This window comes from Chiroxiphia lanceolata, chromosome 2, assembly GCF_009829145.1.
Source record: "Chiroxiphia lanceolata isolate bChiLan1 chromosome 2, bChiLan1.pri, whole genome shotgun sequence".
In the NCBI taxonomy this organism is placed as follows: domain Eukaryota; kingdom Metazoa; phylum Chordata; class Aves; order Passeriformes; family Pipridae; genus Chiroxiphia; species Chiroxiphia lanceolata.
This window is the reverse complement of record NC_045638.1, coordinates 108472322-108490209: the sequence shown is the minus strand read 5'-3', so window position 1 is coordinate 108490209 and position 17888 is coordinate 108472322. Positions and strand designations below refer to the sequence as shown.

The window sequence follows — 17888 nt, the reverse complement described above, 5'->3', positions numbered from 1 at the left end:
AAAGGACTTGTCTAGAGGAAAGCCTGTAGGTACTCCATTGTCTGGCAAAGTTGATATGACTGCATTCTTTTTGCAGGGGGTCAGACAGCTGAACTGTAAAAGCTGCACAGATTTTTGTTTTTTTTCTTCTTCCTCTGTCTCTGTCTCTCTCTCTGTCTCTTCCATACAGCATTTTTCTTTCATGCCCTGTCTCAGTTTGCATAGTTAAAGAGAATGCTAATTAAGATCCCTTGTCTTAACCTGAAAATAATGACTTGGATGTAAATAGAAAACTGGCGATAGTTTAAAATATTCTTGCATAGCACCAAGATATCAGTTACCATTCTAGGGGAAAAAAGGAAGAATTAATTTTTTTGTAATCAAGGTAAACAAAGAAGAGTTGTTGCTTCTCTTTCGTCCTTTCTTTCATTCTTTCTTTTCTTTTTTTTTTTTTTTCTTTCTAAGCCAATGATGCTATTGCAGGTCAAATAATATTTTATTTCAGAAATAGTGCTAGCTACATAATTTAAAAGTCCACAAATCAGTTGCAACTTAGTGCTTATTAATCCTTCTTAGGATGTAATTCAGTGAAAGAACTGCTTTAAAAAAATTCTTTTCTGTATTATAGACGGATCTAACAACGCAGTCTGGGCTCCGTGCCAAAGGCTGGTATTTCACAGCAGCGACCGCCTTACAGATGAGCTGTGGGAAGCAGGAGGGAGACTCTCTTAGGGTGCCACTACTATGGAGACACAGCTGGGCTGAACAAGATTTGCTTCAAACGACAACAAGAGAGACAGAAAGAGTCTGGTTCGACCGCTGCCCAAGCAGGCAGTAACCAGAAGAGCTAGCAGCCAATCCGGCCATGCTGCACTGTTCGAAACCAGCTCTACATCCCAGCCAATCAGTGACATCACTGGTGAGAAACTCATTTACATCATGCAGTAATGAACTTTGTTTAACGTATCCTTTTTTCTTTTCTTTTTTTTTTTTTTTTTTTCCCTCACAGAGATTAGGTCCTCCATTAATTATTCTGCCAGCATAATTTGAATCACTATGCAAAACGGTGGCTACAATTTCTTGATTTTTTTTTTTAACTATGTGCTGTCTCTGCAGGTAACCATGGGCATTGTTCCATTTTTTTTTTCTGTTGGCCCCATAAAACATTTAAAAGTGTCTATTATTGTTAATATTGTGCATATATTTTTCTTTCATGTCTGTTTGTCTCCTTGTAGTCCTTACCTAATGTGGTACTGCTTCCTCCAGTTATAGCCTGAGATTACCTTTAGCTGTCTTGAAAGGTAAAAAGGGTGTTGCTGCAGCATCGAGTTTGCATCTTTAGCTGCCATCATGGTCTAAGTACTTATTCTAATGCTTCAGAAATCATTTCGCTGTGGCCGTTTTACATATCTGGCTTTCTCTAAAGGTTCTTACATGCATCTGTTACAACTGAGTGAAGTTCAGTACTGTTATATTTCATTCTTCACCACTTTCAGCCAAGATGTCATTTTATTAATGAATAGAACTGAGATCACTTCTGAACAAATTTCACCCCCTTCCTTCCACCTCGACACAATGCACCTGATTTGCATCCATTTACGAGAATAAATGAATACAAGAGCCAGTATGAAAGGAAGTCAAGGGAGAGCTTGCATACTGCTTCAGGGTATGTTGCAGCAAAGCGAAATATAGAATTTTTGTTTAGCTATTTCTATTTTTACTTATAATGTGCTTAATCTACACAGAAAAGATTAGATCTCAGATTGAAAAACTATTATCTAGCCAGCTTTTAATATTAGGGAATAGGTTTGGTGTGGCTTTTTTTTTTTTAATAATAAACGTGCAAATTTTCTTGAGATGTGTTCAATTATAAATGGAAAACATTTGGGCGAGCCAACATTGTGTTGAACATTTGGATTTAGTTCTTTGTGAGTAAAGTAATTTTTTGTGCGAACAATTTAAGACCAGCCTAGAATACTGTGGAATGCAGAGATTTCAGACTGCATAATCTAATGAGGCAAGGTTTTGCTCTTCAGTATTCTAATAGCTGAAACAGAATCAGATATGAGACAAATTCAATATTGTGTTATTAAATTAAAGCTATATCTGTTGCTAGTGGGCTTCAAGAGGTCAAGTCTTTGGTAAAGTAAAATTTTATTTAAGGAAGTAGCCTGAAATAGAATTTTTGCAACAACATGATAACTTCCCCCCTCCACGCACACAATAATGTACAATTGTTTATGGTGCTTCAGTTATATATTGATCTTTCTAGCCACTTTGAAAAACAGAGGATTTAAACACTAAACCATAGCTCTTTCAATGCATGATGCATTCCATCATCCCATCATCAGTATTCTGTGTGCGGCTGTCCTGATTCAGCCACGAACTCCCCTGCTGCAGATCCTGTAATTTGAATCATGCGTAATAATATATTATCCTACTGGGGGCCTTCTTTCAGTAGGAGAGTGGTTTTATACCTTCTGCTATAAGAGAACTGTTGGCTCCTTGCCATCTCGTAGCCATTATTCACAGAGGCAATCAAGATAGTCTTCCTTAAGGAATAACATCTGCACAACTGCCTGTGCCAGAAATATGCAGCCTCCCCTCACGTTATAAATTTGGTTTTCTTGGAAGCAGGAATATTTGAGAATACTGGAGCAGAAAAACTGGACATTTACAGGAATACATCAAAAGTGTATTGAATGTGCCATGTGCTGAAATCCAGGCTGTGAGGACATTTGGAGTGGCTAACAGAGACAGAGGAGAAGAAAATAGAAGCTGGTGGCTGTTCTGTGGTTCTTGCTAATTTTTTTCCAACTCATGTTATTGGCTTAGCTGATGATTGGTGCTGTATTAAAAATGTGATGTTTGCCTTGCTGACAAGGTGATTTCCTAACTTGAATGCTGATGGGATGGTGTCAGTTGGGACTAAAGGTACATTTCCCAAGTTGAGAATCTAACCTTATTTGATGCATTCAACAGGATGCGTTATCAGTAGTGAATGAAAAACAGATATAGAAAGGGACTAAGAGTGTAGAAAATATGACTATTTCACAACAAAGAAAATAGCAAATCCCAGAAATGCAGAATCTGAGAATATGAATTGTATTCATACAACATGAGTTCTATCTGCTGGTAAAAGCTCTGTAGGGCATCCAGAGGTGAGTTAAAGGACCTGCATGGGGGCAGATGAAGAGGAATCCCAGATCTGTGCAGCTTTCTCATCTCTAGGATGTACACTGCTGCCAGTGTAGTGGCCTACTATTTTCTTTCATTCACAGAAATGTCATCCCTAAACCCCCCCAAAAATATATCCTGAGATCTTATTTTAAAAAATATTCTTTTTGTGTAAGCATATAGAGGAGTGGAATTTTTTGTCATGTACAAACTGTTTGACCATCCCTGTTAATGGTAACAGAGTTGTTATTTTTGATTTAGGGAGGTCTTGGGGAGAAAGAGAAGAGGTCTGATTTTGCATGTTCATCTCATCCTGAAGCTTACATATCCCTCATTGAAGAAAGTCAATGCAACTGTAGTAACTAATCCTACACAAGCTGTGTTTATTTCAGTACTATTGGGGTGTATAAAGAGGGGAGAGTCCTCTTGTTGTCATCATCTCTTGTTTTACCTTCTGGAAGACAGAAATGAGGTCCATAACCTATTTGAGAGTCAAAAGTGTTAATATTTAGGAACAGAAATTCTTCTGAGACTAAAAGAATGACAATTAAACAGCATTCACCTGGTGGCTGACTTTTAAAGAATCTTCTTAGAGGGAAGACGTGACCTCAACACTTGAATAATCTGTCATATTTAAAATACTGACAAAAAAGATTGGTATTCTTTACAGAAACAAGGGAAGTCCAGTAATGTGGCCTAGAAATAAGCTAAAATTGCCTGTTAAGGCAAACAGGTTGATAATTGGGGCTTAATCTCTGATTCACACCACCTAGCAGGGAGGAAGAGAGCTTAATAGGCCATTGGTACTCCATTGCAGAACGTTCTCCATATAGTCATTAAGTTTTCAATAATAGGGATCAATAGGAAAAACAATACAAAAGAACATAATGATTTGATGGATCACAGGAGGACAAATCACCTTTATGACAGCTGAACTCTGACATGTGAAAACAGACTAAGCAGAGAATGGCATTTGTCATAGTTCATCCTATTTAAAAGAAGAGTTATATCACTCTGAAGGATGAGCCAGCAAATAACAGCTGCTGGAAATAACATATTTCTTTTCTACTTCTGTGAATAAACACATCGTACTTGGTTCTGTTCTGTGCTAGAATTTCTGCTCTCCAATGAAAGTCCTAACAAAAAGTCCATTTCATGGATTTCTTCTTTCAAAAACCTATTATTTCAATAGCTGATGTTTCCAAGTAGGACAGCTATATAAAGAGGGTATAGATACTAAAAGATGTTTTCTGCCATTACTTAGTGTATAAGCACCCAAGTTTTTGCAGTTCAAGTTGTACTGTTTATAATGAAAACAATGAGAGTGGACAGCAGAGGTGACACTAATAGTGAATTACTGCATTTAGATTTTTATCTTTAAGAGAATATTCCTGTTTCCTCAAATAGTCAATACTTAAACAAACAGTTTCATTCAATCAGTTACCAGAATTAAGGGTGACAATGCTAGGAAAACACACTGTCATTGTTTAACCCCAGCCAGCAGCCAAGCCCCATGCAGCTGGTCTCTCACTCCCCCACCAGCGGGATGAAGTAGAGGATAAGAAGGGCAAAAGTGAGCAAACTTTTGGCTGAGACAAAGACGGTTTAATAGGTAAATCAAAACCCACATGCACAAGCAAAGCAAACCAAGGAATTAATTCACTCATTCCCGGTGGGGGCAGGCAGGTGTTCAGCCATCCCCAGGAGAGCAGGGCCCCATCACGTGTGATGGTGACTTGACAAACGTCATCACTCTGAACATCCTTCTCCTCCTCCTTCTTCCCCCAGCTTTATAGGCTGAGCATGATGACACCATATGTTAAGGGTATGTCCCTTTGGTCAGTTGGGGTCACCTCTCCTGGCTGTGTCCCCTCCCAACTCCTTGTGCGCCCCCAGCCCACTCGCTGGTGGGCAGGTGTGAGGGGCAGAAAAGGCCTTGGCTCTGTGCAAGCACTGCTCAGTGATAACAACAACATCCCTGTGATATCAACCTTGTGTTCAGCACACTTCCAAAACACAGTCTCATACCTGCTACCATGAAAGAAATAACCTCCACCCCAGCCAAATCCAACACATGCACTAAGGAATGAATGACAATGTTCCACCTTAAAAGTCCCGTACGTTCACTTTTTTTTTTTTGCAACCTACTACATTGAATTGGTTTTAATACTCAGGTGTAAATCAAGACTAAAATACCCTGCGTATGTTTGCCTAAAGGCAAAGGATATTGAGCTATGAAATACACTTGTTTCCTTTTTAGTCAACAGCAAAAGGGTAGAAATGGTAGAAAGCTATAGAGAAATGCCTGCCTAAAAATCTAGAGTAGTACCTACATACACATTTCACTTGGGCATATCAATGTTCTCTGAGTAAGGATTTTTTATGATCCTGGTTTTGTTTTAGCCATTACTGAGATACATACTCTTCTAAGACTGTGGAGGAAAGAGCTTATTTATGGGGTACTTTAATACTGAATCAAAATACGATCTTGGGTAAACAAGGTCAGTTGCTATTTTACTGTGACACTTTAGCTCTCCTCACTTTAGATTAGGTTGTGGGAAATGGAGTGTGATGGCTATTCTCTGTATGAGAAAAAGCCTGGAAGGGACCAAAAACTTTTCTAGAAGCAAGTATAGAAAAAATGGTGAACATAGATATAGGAGTCATCAGGTGTTCAAGGTCAGTCCTACAATAATTTAAGGGGTGATACTGAAAAAGGGGCCATTTCTTCACCTATATGCTGCACTAAAATGTCTTCATTTTACTGGTGCCTAATGGGAAGGGAGTTGAGCAGTGTGTGTTGAACTACATTACCCTGAAGGCCATCAGACAGAGGCTTTGATGTGCAAGATGGTAAACTGCTGACTTCTGAGGTTGTGTTTTAATTTCTTCATACAGTTGTTTTCATTTTCATGTGTTAGACATCAACATTGTATTGCCCTTAGTGAAAAATTTTGGAACACAGGCATGTTTTATTAATTAATCTATAACTTTTCATTTTATTCCTGCATTTATAAAGGGAGAAAGCATCTTGCTATTAGAAAATCCTTAGCCTGATAAATTTAAGACAATTGTTTTCGTGGAGAGAAACCGAGCTCTGTGTTGCTATCCAGCGGTTGTAAAATTAGGCGCTAATACTTTGTTATGAAAACTATCACTTAATATTTGTGGGAACTGTCTTTAGAAAGATTAAAGAAATCACACTGAGTGAAGTGAAAATTATAGAAGAGTACCATGATTTATAACAGCTTATGATTGTGACCTCATTTGAGTTCTTGAAGAAATAAAAACTGTCTCTGAAGGGCTAATATAGAGAACTATCTTTGCCAAATTCATAGGTCAGAAGGCTGGATTGAGGGGGGGTTGGATTTCTTTTAACATGAATAAACTAGTCCAAGAGACCCAATGACACAGACATTAAAAAACCCTCTTAGATTGGCAATATAATTATTAGAGAATATTCTGATAATCTCAGGCAATGTATGATCATAAAAAGGGATAGAAGTAAATCAGAGTAACATGGAAAGAATGGTACAGTTCTGATTAGATATGAGCTGTAGCATGAACCAAGTTACCTTGGTAATGGAAACAGCCTTGCTTTGTTAGCAAGGTATGAGCTAATTTACCTTTGCAGGTAGCCTAATTAGCTGAGATAGATCCCTGGTGTAGTTGAGATAAATTCAGTTTCACCAGGTGGCTCTACATTGTACAATATATATCCAAAATGGCTGAAGAGAAGGTCACAAAAACCATATGAGCCAAAATTAGCTTCAAAGTTGAGAAACAACCCTCATTCTTAAAATTCCAAGCTATCATCAAAGTGACTGGAATGGAAAGGAACTTTCTTCATGAGAGACTGTATTTCATAATTACTTTATGTGACATGCACGGACTTCCCATACTGACTGGCAGTGTCCTTATTGTGGCAGAGTAGACATTTTGTGCAGAATTTTACCTGTAAAAAGATAAGTGCAGGGCTTTAACTCCGAGGGCAGAAAGCTGGAACTGAATCACCAGGGAACTTAACTGTGCTGCAAAAGGCTATCAGTGCAATGTCATTGTTTCTGAATCTATTGCTAAACATATCAAAAGCATTTTTACACTAGTTGAATCCTTGATGTTGAGTGTTTTCTTGCCTGGAAATATGTTTAATAAGTAGTATGGAGATAGATAGAAAAATGTCCTGATCATAACCCAGTATCTCACAAAATGTAATCAAGTCTTCTTGTCCACTGCAAAGAGAAATGGGTGGTTCTTTGTCTCTAGACCTGTTCATCTGTTGGTGGTTTGGAGGACTCTAAGAGGGCCAGGAAGCTTTGAGCTGAGGCAGCAATATGAGCTTGACTGACCTCTAATGTGGGGTTGTAGCAAGGAAGCAAGGCTTGACTGGTTCTGTTATTAGCTGCTTCATCCTTAGGATTAAACTCTGCCCAGACACTGAAGAATCTAGGGGATTATTCTTTTATATACATCATAAAGGAGATACAGATTATGGGGCTGTGAAGCTTTGAAGAGAGAACAAATGGCAATAAGAAACATATTTAAACCATTTGGACTTTCCGGGGAAGGTCCAGGAGTGGTGTTCAGTCCAGGGAAACTTGTAAGATCTGTCCTGAGAAACACACTTATAACCATCTGATATAGTGTGCAGAATATGTGATGTTTTGCAGCTGGTAGATTATGTTGGGGGTTTGTAATTGTGCTGTTTGTGTAATGAAAATTACTGGTTGTGTAAAATCTGAGCTACCTTTGGGTAATGTTTGTTACCAAAAATTATCAAGTTTACACAGGCAAGGAATGGAAAAATTATATTCCACTGCAGGTCAAGTCACCTCGAAAAAAAATTTAAAAATCACCTAATTAAAGGTTTGATTCTAGACTGACAAAGCTGCACATAGCAGGTTCCATTTTAGCATGTCATGTTATCAGGAGAATAGTTGGGCTTCTTTTCTTCTTTATGATCCGTGCTTAAAACAAACAGGAGATATTTCCACATATACACACACAAGCACACACAAAATGGTGCTATGGAAATCTTCACCACGGGACACTCCTGACAAAAAATTACCTTTGTTCAAAAAATTACCTTTATTCAAAGAGTGTTCAGTCAAATGTCTGGATGAAAAATCCATGGAGAGCTGTTAAACACATTGGTATTACCTCTAACTCAGTAAATCCTTGAGATGTGAATTGCTGCCGGCTAGGAAGTTATAGCAGGGAAGTATTTCTGTTTGTGTGTCCTTGCTTTTTTCTCTTAGGCATTTACTGTCAGAGATAGGATACTGGACTCTGATGTGTTCTAGTACATGCATTACTTGGTTCCCTGAGGTGCTAAGTATGACCCCATTTAAATTTTCCTCAGTGCCGTCTTTGGGAGTAAATTGACTTTAGCTATAATAAACAAAATACAGTTGAGCAGATGGTATAGGTACAAAAATGGAAACAGCAAGCCACTAAATTGTTTTTTTCAGGTATTACATTGTGATAATAAAAAAGATAGAGGAATTTTGATGGTGCATGAAATAAAGCATGTGGAAACACTGTAGTCAGCTGAAACAAGATATTTTGGTTTCTTGAATGTTCAGAGGTGCTTGGCATTTATAAGCAAAGTTGAAATATATCTGCATTTTTAAATCCTTTTGGAATGTCCCATTCAACATCAAATTCTGAAGCTGCTATACTTTGACCACCTTGGTAATACAAGAAAATCTGAAATGGTGAAAAACCTTGCTATGTAAAAATTTGATATTTTGATAATTTTTAGTAGGCTACTCTATGAGCTGTATTTCATTTTTCTGTTAACTGAAAGATGCTATCCTGACCTAAAGCCTGCCCATCAAATACCTTTGAAACAACAACTGTGTGTGTGAAATAGCTGCTTCTTAGGTATCCATTAATTTCTCCCACAAAATTTATGCTCTATGGCTGTTTCCTGTAGATTACTTCAATTAGTCTATGATTTTTTGTGAGAGGCAGTTATAATGGTTTGAGTCTCTAAGTTATTAACATATCATTCATTGTAATACATGTAACATCCTGAAAATTATGTAGATTTACTGTCCAAGCAGAATGGGCTAAGTACATGTAAATGTACATATTTTTAGTAAAAGCTCTCATTGTTAAACCAGCTGCTTTAATTGGTCTACAAAACATAAATTATTTCCTTTTGTTTCTCATCCTGCAAAATATGGACATAGAATTAAGACTATGATAATGATGATTGCCATGCTGAAAAAGATATTTACATTGTAAATAACACCCAAGCACTAGTTAAATCTGAAAACAAGAATATAAGGAATGACAATCTGTTGGTGTTTTGTAACAACATATATTTCCATTTAAGTCACTGAAAAGCAACAAAGTGCTAAGCATTGCTTCTATAGTTTTTAGAAAGTTACAGTGATCGCAGAGACCTGGAAAATTCTGGAGCTTAATGCTTCTGTGGAAATTTTTTTAAATAGTTGACATGATGTCATTGTAAAAAATTATAATAATTACATTTGTAATATTTTTGTGAGTTCTTTTTGAAGACAATGTGTGGTTCTGCTCACAATCCAAATTTTGCAGCCAACATCAACATGAATGTTGATATGAATGAAAACCATTATTTTGATATAGTTACATAATTTTATTATGCATATTCATTTTCTGGCATGTATTTGGAACTATATTAGTGTCTTTTTTAAAAATTTTTGCTTAGCTGACTAAATAAAGACCTGCCTCTCAGTAGTTTTTTCCTATGCCATTCTGATATATATCTGAAATAGTTTTTATGTATGGCATAAATGACTAATATTTCTTTCCCTCCTTTACTTACCTGCTCAGTCTCCTTTTTGGCTTAGCATAATTTCTTTTACAGCAGTGTCTATATAATACAGAAATGTATGTCTCCATTAAAATATGCCCATGAGAGAGACCTGGGTACAAATTTTGTGCACCTCATAACCAATTGCTTCATATCCCTTATAGTTATACTCTCATGACTGGTAGCTTCATTATTCATTTTCTCTCATTTCTTTTCACAGTTCCTGTTACCTATATTGATTATTATTAATGTGACTTATTAAAATTTTTCCAAGACTTCTTCATAACTTTCACCTCCTCATGCCTTCCTACCAACGAGCTATTATTTGGATCTGGATGTTCATTATAACAATCAGAGCAATGTTTTGATGTCACTGGAGGCCTAATCAGAATTAGGAGCTACTGTTGCACAACAATTATGAAGAGACAAACCCTGACCAAATGACGAAAAAAAAAGAGAAAGAAAAAGAAACAAAAGCAATGCAGTGCAGCATGTATCAGAATAGCATATAGTAGGCTTATTATTTATTGTTAGTGCAAACTCTGTCAGCTTCAGTAGATAAATACCACTTTATTTCTTTAAAATGTGGACATTGTCATGTTGTTCAACATTAGCATCATAAAATAACACGTAGATTCTTCTATACAATAATGTTAGTACCTTGTCTCTATAAGTGGTGTTATTTTGCTCTCATCAAAAGTTTTTTTCTAAATAGAGTTAGTCACACATTGCCTAAGTAGAGGCATGTAAATCAAGGACGTTTGACTCCCTGTGCTGAAGGATACAGAATCACCTATGATCAGAGATCTGTCTGTTCATCTCGACTTTTATATTGTATTTTCTGATCTGTGTCAGTCAGGCGAACTCTTATAAGGTGGTACAAGCATATATATAAAGCATCATGTTAAACAATGCAGCCAGTTAAAAGGAAACACATCCTCTACTGTTTTTGGGAAAGGTAGACTCACAGGAGGGAATAGAAAACACAGAACTGATTTTTAAGCACTTAGGTCTTGAGATAATCCATTTATCAGTTCTTTTCCAACTTCTGTGTACAGCTGGTGAATTAGACAATTTGCTCTCCCTCTGTTTTGTATTCAATCTATTTTAAACTTTGATGGTAGCAAGTTTATTTCCCACTATACTTAAAACAGTTCAGCCCATTGCTTCTGTCCTCTCTGTTTTATTTGGTGGATAATTTTCAGCAAGTCTCTCAGCGTGCATTTTCATGCCCTTTCCATCCAGTGCAAGAGAGTTAGATGGATTCTCAAGGGAGCTAAAGTAACTCTTCAGATTGGTTTTGTTGAGGTAATTCACTTAACTGGTGAAAAAACGAAACACCAATCAGGAAATACAGGAGCATACTTGGATTCCTTTTTCACTGGGATAATCCTTGAAAATAAAGCTTTGTATGATGTAAATTTGTGCAGAATCCTAGAACTAAGTGCACCTGGTAAGCAATAGGCGGCAAGTCAGCTCAGGAAGAAGCATATATGCTGTAGGCAGATGACCTGTGAATTTCTTACTTAATATGGAACAGTTTATTTGAGTGGCCTCCAAGGAAGTGTTTGAGGGAAAGAAGAGTTTGTATCATGAGTCAGTTTGAAAAGGTTTGGTCGTTTTTTTTGTCATGTCTTTGACTTGGTTATCTGAAGCATCAGCAACCTCTTCCAGTATGCAAATCTCATTGTTAGATGTTTTCTCTACTACCTGAGTTAACTTCTGTTGACCTATTTCTACATGTTGAATTTTCAAGGATTCATACTCCTTTCTTGTTTCTTATACAGAAACGTGCCTCCAGATTCTATAGCTTACCCTCTTTTGTAAGCTGCAATACTCCTTGATGCATAGTCAACCTTAATGTTTGTTTTTCCCTACTAAACTCTGATAGGCAGTTTAAGCTATTGTTTATACTTTGCATTTTTGGCCAGATGCTAGAAATCCTGATAAAATCCTATGAATCTTTAAAAAAATAATAAATGAAAGTACAATTCTAGTACTAGTGGTGTGGTTTCCTGGTTTAGGTAAATAAAACATTTTAAAAGACTTAGAAGATTTCAATTGACTGCACAAAATATTCTTTATCACTTGTGTGATAAAGAATAAGCTTTGTGTTCATATTTATTCAAAGAGATAACATATATTTGGTATTCATTAATATCCATTTCATCCCCTGCTTCTCAGAATTATGAGTCAGTTGTTCTGCATCCTTTCTGTCCAGTTCAGGGTCTTTTGAGATCTTGGAAAATGAAACATTCTTTAGAGGAATTATTGTAGAATCATGGAATGGTTTAGGTTGGAAGGGACCTTAAATATCATCTCGTTCCAAGCCCCCTGCCATGGACAGGGGCACCTTCCACTAGACCAAGTTGAGCCCCATCCAGCCTGGCCTTCACACTTCCAGGGATTGCCTCAGTCTTTTTTGAACTCACTCCTTGTCAACCCTCTGCTTTGCAGTGTGGAGTTGAAAAAGTTGTTCCACTTCTGTGATAGTGTCAAATGAGTTCAGTGACTGTTTATTACAGCAATGCCTGACAGACATCTTTTAGGAGGAAGAAACCAGTGCATTTTGCTAAATCAGCTATTGAATTTGCCTTGCCCAATCAGACAAGAGGTTTCAATATCACTTGTGAGACTGTTGGGAAGTGCTATTTAGAAAAAAAAAAAGGAGATGCTCATTTTTGCAGCTCCTTCATGGCTGTGTGTAATCTTTATAGCAGCACCTAAACGCATTAATGACTTTCAACAGATGAGTTTAGTTCTCTGGTGTTATTACAAAGATAATGCAGTTTGGTAGCTGTTCCCTGGTGGGTTTCCCTGTTCAGAGATGAGTTTTGGAGATACCATCAGGTATTGCTACCTTCTATGAGAGGAAGATTACTGTTTTTGCTTGTGCTTTTTGCTTGTCTTGTGTGTTGTCTTTATTTATGTTGTGTTCTTATTGAATTTACTGTTATAGGTAGTTGGTGATAAGAGCCAACCTTTAACAGTGTTTAGAACTGTGTCTCCATGTAGACTTTTATAGTTACGTATAGAAATATATTGTATCTAGCTCTTAGATTAAAAATTATATTGAGGAAGGATATTTGAAATGTAGGGGAATTTTTAAAATTGATTATAATATTCAGGTTCTTTAATAATATTTAAGGAAAATACAAATGAAGCAGGATCTGGTGTTGAAGATTTACCGAAAGCAGTAATTCTGTTGGGCGATATAGGATGAGGGTGTTTTGTTAGGGGAATCACAGTCAATAGTTCTGTGATTTGTCGGTTTGGTTTTTCTAATTTAGTGAATATAGACTAGGAAAGCGGTTTAAACTTGACTTGTGACAAGAGACCAGCTACAAATGGAAAGTGGGTGAACACCTGCATGGGTATGGCACAAAAACCTAATCAGACTCATGTTTGGCATGAATGCTCTCTGTGTTTTATGTCATGCTAAGAACTTCTTAGTTTTCATTTCCTGAGTTGCTCAGTAGTACAATACACTGACTTGAACTGTTTTCTGTCAGCACAGTCCTTGAAATCTTTAGCACCAGCATTTTCCTGGGCTATGCTGGCCTTGAAATAATCCTAGAAATATTCAGGACCCTTTTGGGCATGAGAGAAAAAAATGAATTTATAGTCAGCTTTTTAAAAAAACAAACAAAAAAATGTACTAAAAAACTCCCCAAACCTGTGTTATGATGAGCTTCAAGAATTAGTGGAAAAAATTATAAAATAAAACAAAAAAAATAAAGTCAGGATAATGCCTATGAGTGACTTGCTCTGATTTTTTCTTCCAAAAAAAGACAGAAACAAAAAAAATTCTATTCAATAAAGTCTCCACCTTTTATGAGAAATTTTGGCCAAAATTAGAATATTGGGGCCTTTTTATAGATACCAGGTGGCAAGATACACTTTATCTTTACTAGAGATACATTTATTTATTTAATTGTCATTTACTATTTCAGCTTTTATCTTTTCAGTCAGAAATTGGGTGTGTTTTGTCCAGTTCTATTATACTGAGATTAAAATGTGAAGGGATTTCTAACACATATTAGAAATCTTTGGATCAGATAATATATCAGATTTACTGCCACATAATACCTTTACGTCAAGTACTTCAGCTTGAACTAAGAATGAAAGGGATATATTCCTTCAGAAAGAGTGGAAAGTATTTCTCTTTCAGTACTGTGCAGCATTTCAGATGAAGCACAAATAATTATATATAAAATATATAATGGTTAGCACATTACAATTATTTGTGAGGCGGTTTCAGTTATGAAGGTACATAGTAAACCAGTGTGGGAAAGCAGCTGAACTCCAAGGCCTCTTCTACACATGGTTCTATCACAGGTAGACTTGTGGATTAAAATAAAGGATTGCTGCATGTGGAGGTAATGTTATTTGTATGTAAGAACTTTGACTTCTGGCTTCCTTGTTCTACCCGTTCTACTGTTGGAGTGGCCTGGAAAAACACAGTGTTCATGCTTACATTTAATTTCTTTTGGAAAGTTCAACATCACTGTGAAGCAGCTTTTTGAGTGGTGAAAACAAACTGTGTTTCTCATATAAGAGAGTGAAGCTCACAGAAGAGATCGGAGGTCAAAAGGTAAATTCAACTTCCTGCAGCAAATATTTTTTGATCTGATTGCTGTTCAGGAGATGAGCGCAGCTTTCTCTTGCAGTGCACATGGAAGCAAGAGGTGTCATCTAGCAAAAAATATCTATAAAACCTGTACCTTTTACTGCTTTTACTTTGTGACTTTATCTTTTGTGGTTTGTTTGTATTTGAAATTTTCTGTGAATGGATCACTCCTATGTTGTACAGCAAAAAAAAAAATAAAAGGGATTGAGATGAAGAAACACGATTTCGTAGGAAAATGATTAGTCAGTAGCGTAGAAAAAGGGTTTGGGAAGACATAAAAAGAAAAATTTTTACCAGAAATCAGAACTACTATCAAAGTAATAGTGTCAGAGTTAGAAGTAGTAAAATTATTAATTTACATTGTTTTGAAAGTTGTTTCCATTGATTTAGTCATAAACTTTCCTAATGGACTCTGATTCTGCTGTTTTCGCTACAGTCCCTGGCTCTAATTAAAGCATGGAAATTTGATTTTGGAACTTGATTGTTACCTTGAAGCTGTTCTTCTGCACTCTGTTAATGCTTTGTCAAAATCTTCTTCAGTGTGCTGAACTTTGCAGAAAATCTTGTGAGAAGCAGTTCCTTGTTATGGGATTTTGGCATCTGTTCTCCATACTTAGGAGCAAAAAGTGCTGAGACCATGAAAAGAAGCTGGCAATCAGGTGAGGTAAATGGGAGGGAGACACATTTTTCTTATATAGAGAACATCCCTCTTTTCCCCTGTGTGAGACATGCAAACATTGCTGGCAATAAAATGGATGTTTCAGCAAAGCACCCATGGACTCTCTGTCTCTGGGGGCACAAAATTACCTTCTTATGTTCCACAGGTGCTTCTTCCATCACTGTCAGTTAATATAATTTAGCAAGCAAACTGCGGAACTTTGAGGTGTCTTCAACATTGATGGCAGTTTGGTAATTTGGAGGAGTCTTTGTTTTGTTATAGAGGGTCATGCCTTGGAAAATACTTCTCTTTCTCTCTCTTATTGTTTTTTTTTGCTCTTGTTAAAAAGAATAGAAGAGGCAGGGAGATGAAAGTAGTGGCTTAAGACCAAAAATGCTTTTAGTTTTTTCCTTTCTTCTCAAGATAAGAGACTGAATAAGTACTATTTATTTTCCAAAATAGAAATCATAGAATGAATCTACTTTTTTTTTTTTTCTGTGAATCCAACCACTATAGCCTGTAATGATACCGTGGCTTTCCTGACTGGGTCCAAAGTTGGTTTTAATTGATATTATGGTTTTTTATTGCTGATTTGACTTTTGTTTGTTGGAGTCACAGATTTTTTGTATTTACCAATGAAAGGGCGCACAAAGAGATCAAAGCAGACATAAGAGATTAAACTCCTGGTCTCAATTAAGTAAAACAATGCACATATTATCACAAAAACTGTTTTATTTTCTCCTCTTTGATTTGCTGTACCTAATTAATTATAATGTACAGGCAACAAAAATCCCCAGCTTTTATTATTAAGCTTTGTAAGTTAGGGCCTTACTCTACCACTTCATCTCACTTTGAACAGTTCATTTACACAAAAGTAATTCTACTGTTGCGGTGATTGGGATCACTTACGTGGCAACAAAGGACTCAGGGAATGAGGATGTTTGATTCCAGACTTGAATAGTGAGATGAGATGCTTTGAAAATGTTTAAGTAGGTGGGTAGTGTGGCAAAGATTTTACAGATGTATCCAGCAGAAGTTAAAGCACTCGTTATTTGAAAAAGCAGAGGATAAATGCCTTCAGCTTGGAAAGGCAATACGATACTTGTTCTTGAATGCTTCCAGCATTGGTCTCGCTCTGTTTGTTCTGAACTGGGGATCCAGCTGATGATCATTGAAATCAAACAAGCTGTCCTTCTCTTCACATCCATAGCGTGTTGAATACTTTATGGAAAACCCGTTATGACAGTTGTAGTCATCTGTTACACTTTTGGAAAACGGAACATCTCATTCTTCTGTCCCTTCTCGTGTGTGCCTGTAGGCAGACGTCATTCCACTGACTCGAATTGCCTTGTACCTCCCTTCGCCATTCAAGTTTAACTGGCTGCTTGAAAACTTTCACTGCTAATGGTGGCTATTTAGAAGTGTGATGGACTGATAATTAGAGTTGTGCAGGCAATGTTCCCTTTTAAATCTAAGGCAGGTTTGGTTGAAGTTTAGCTGTCTTCTGCCATGCTTACTAGCTGTGTGAGGCTTTGATTTAGGGTCTGTCAGAGGTGGAGGAGTGTTTTCAGTTTGCTTTGGTTTCTTTGAGAACCTTTGGCACAATTCTTGGTTTCTTGGATTTTCTTTCTAAAAACACCTTAGTAGCTCTTGAAATATGTGCTGAGATTATCATCCTTTCTAGCTCTGAATTTAATTTGTGGTTCAAACTGATAAAAGTGATAAAAATACAGACCTTTATTGTTAAGATTTGAGAGCAATGTAGAAATCTCTCCCAGAGCTGTGGCAATTTTAGCTCAATCTATGGGGTTAATGTTGCTGGTTTTGCCAGGTGTCCTGGGGATTCGTTATGGGAAAAGAAATCCAACTTTATATGCAAGTCTGGTGATAGAATGACTTAAACATGTGCTGGAAGGGGCTATAACGAATATGCCTGGAGGTATTCCCCTTGAGGTTCAGTCTGCCCTACAGCTATCCTTGTTATTATATACCCTACTCCACTTAGGATTCCCATTTTCTTCGTGAGGTACAAAATCAAGTTAATTTATAGTCTTTCTGTTTATGCATAATCATGAAGTTTTGCAAATGAAATATTAGAGAGTATGATAGGTCCTCAGAAATCACTGCATTTATGAAAAAGAGTTTTGACATGACTTCTTTAATTATGTATGCAAGCAATATGCATTGGGAGAACTGTCATGAAAACCGAAAGCAGAATGAACTGCTAACATTTCCAAAACAGTTATTATTTAAGAAAAAAGTAAAGAAAAAGAATAACCACATGTAATTTAATTTTTTCAAGGGGAGTGTGTGTAGTCCACCAAGAAAAAATAACATGCAAAACAAAAAAAAATCTTCTGATGGTCAAGTTGGGTCTAGTGAAGGTACTGGCATATAGTAATCTTTCTGCCTGACAGGTTGTTAGTAAGAGAAATTAAGTTCTCCAACTTTGATATTTTTCCTAATATTATTGAAGGGTTTGTATGTGTGTGTTTATCACATGGTTTTGTAACAGCTCTCTTTTGAATACCCAAACCTTTTCAACAAACTGAATCCTTACATTCTAAAGTTTTCCTTGATTGCAATGGCTGGGCCTCTTCTTCCTCTGGCAAATTTTCAGATCAAGAGCTATGAGCCTT

General features: G+C 36.7%; 1 protein-coding gene across 2 annotated transcripts in view; it reads left to right on the top strand.

Annotated features, from left to right (window-relative positions):
- Window positions 1-203: 203 nt before the first annotated feature.
- The window catches only part of LOC116783156, a 288803-nt gene continuing 271118 nt past the window's right edge, over window positions 204-17888 (top strand). For both annotated transcript variants that reach the window (XM_032680486.1, XM_032680484.1), the window contains exons 1-2: window positions 204-364; window positions 608-898. The gene's annotated coding sequence lies outside the window, so the exon portion shown is untranslated. The remainder of the gene's footprint in view (window positions 365-607; window positions 899-17888) is intronic.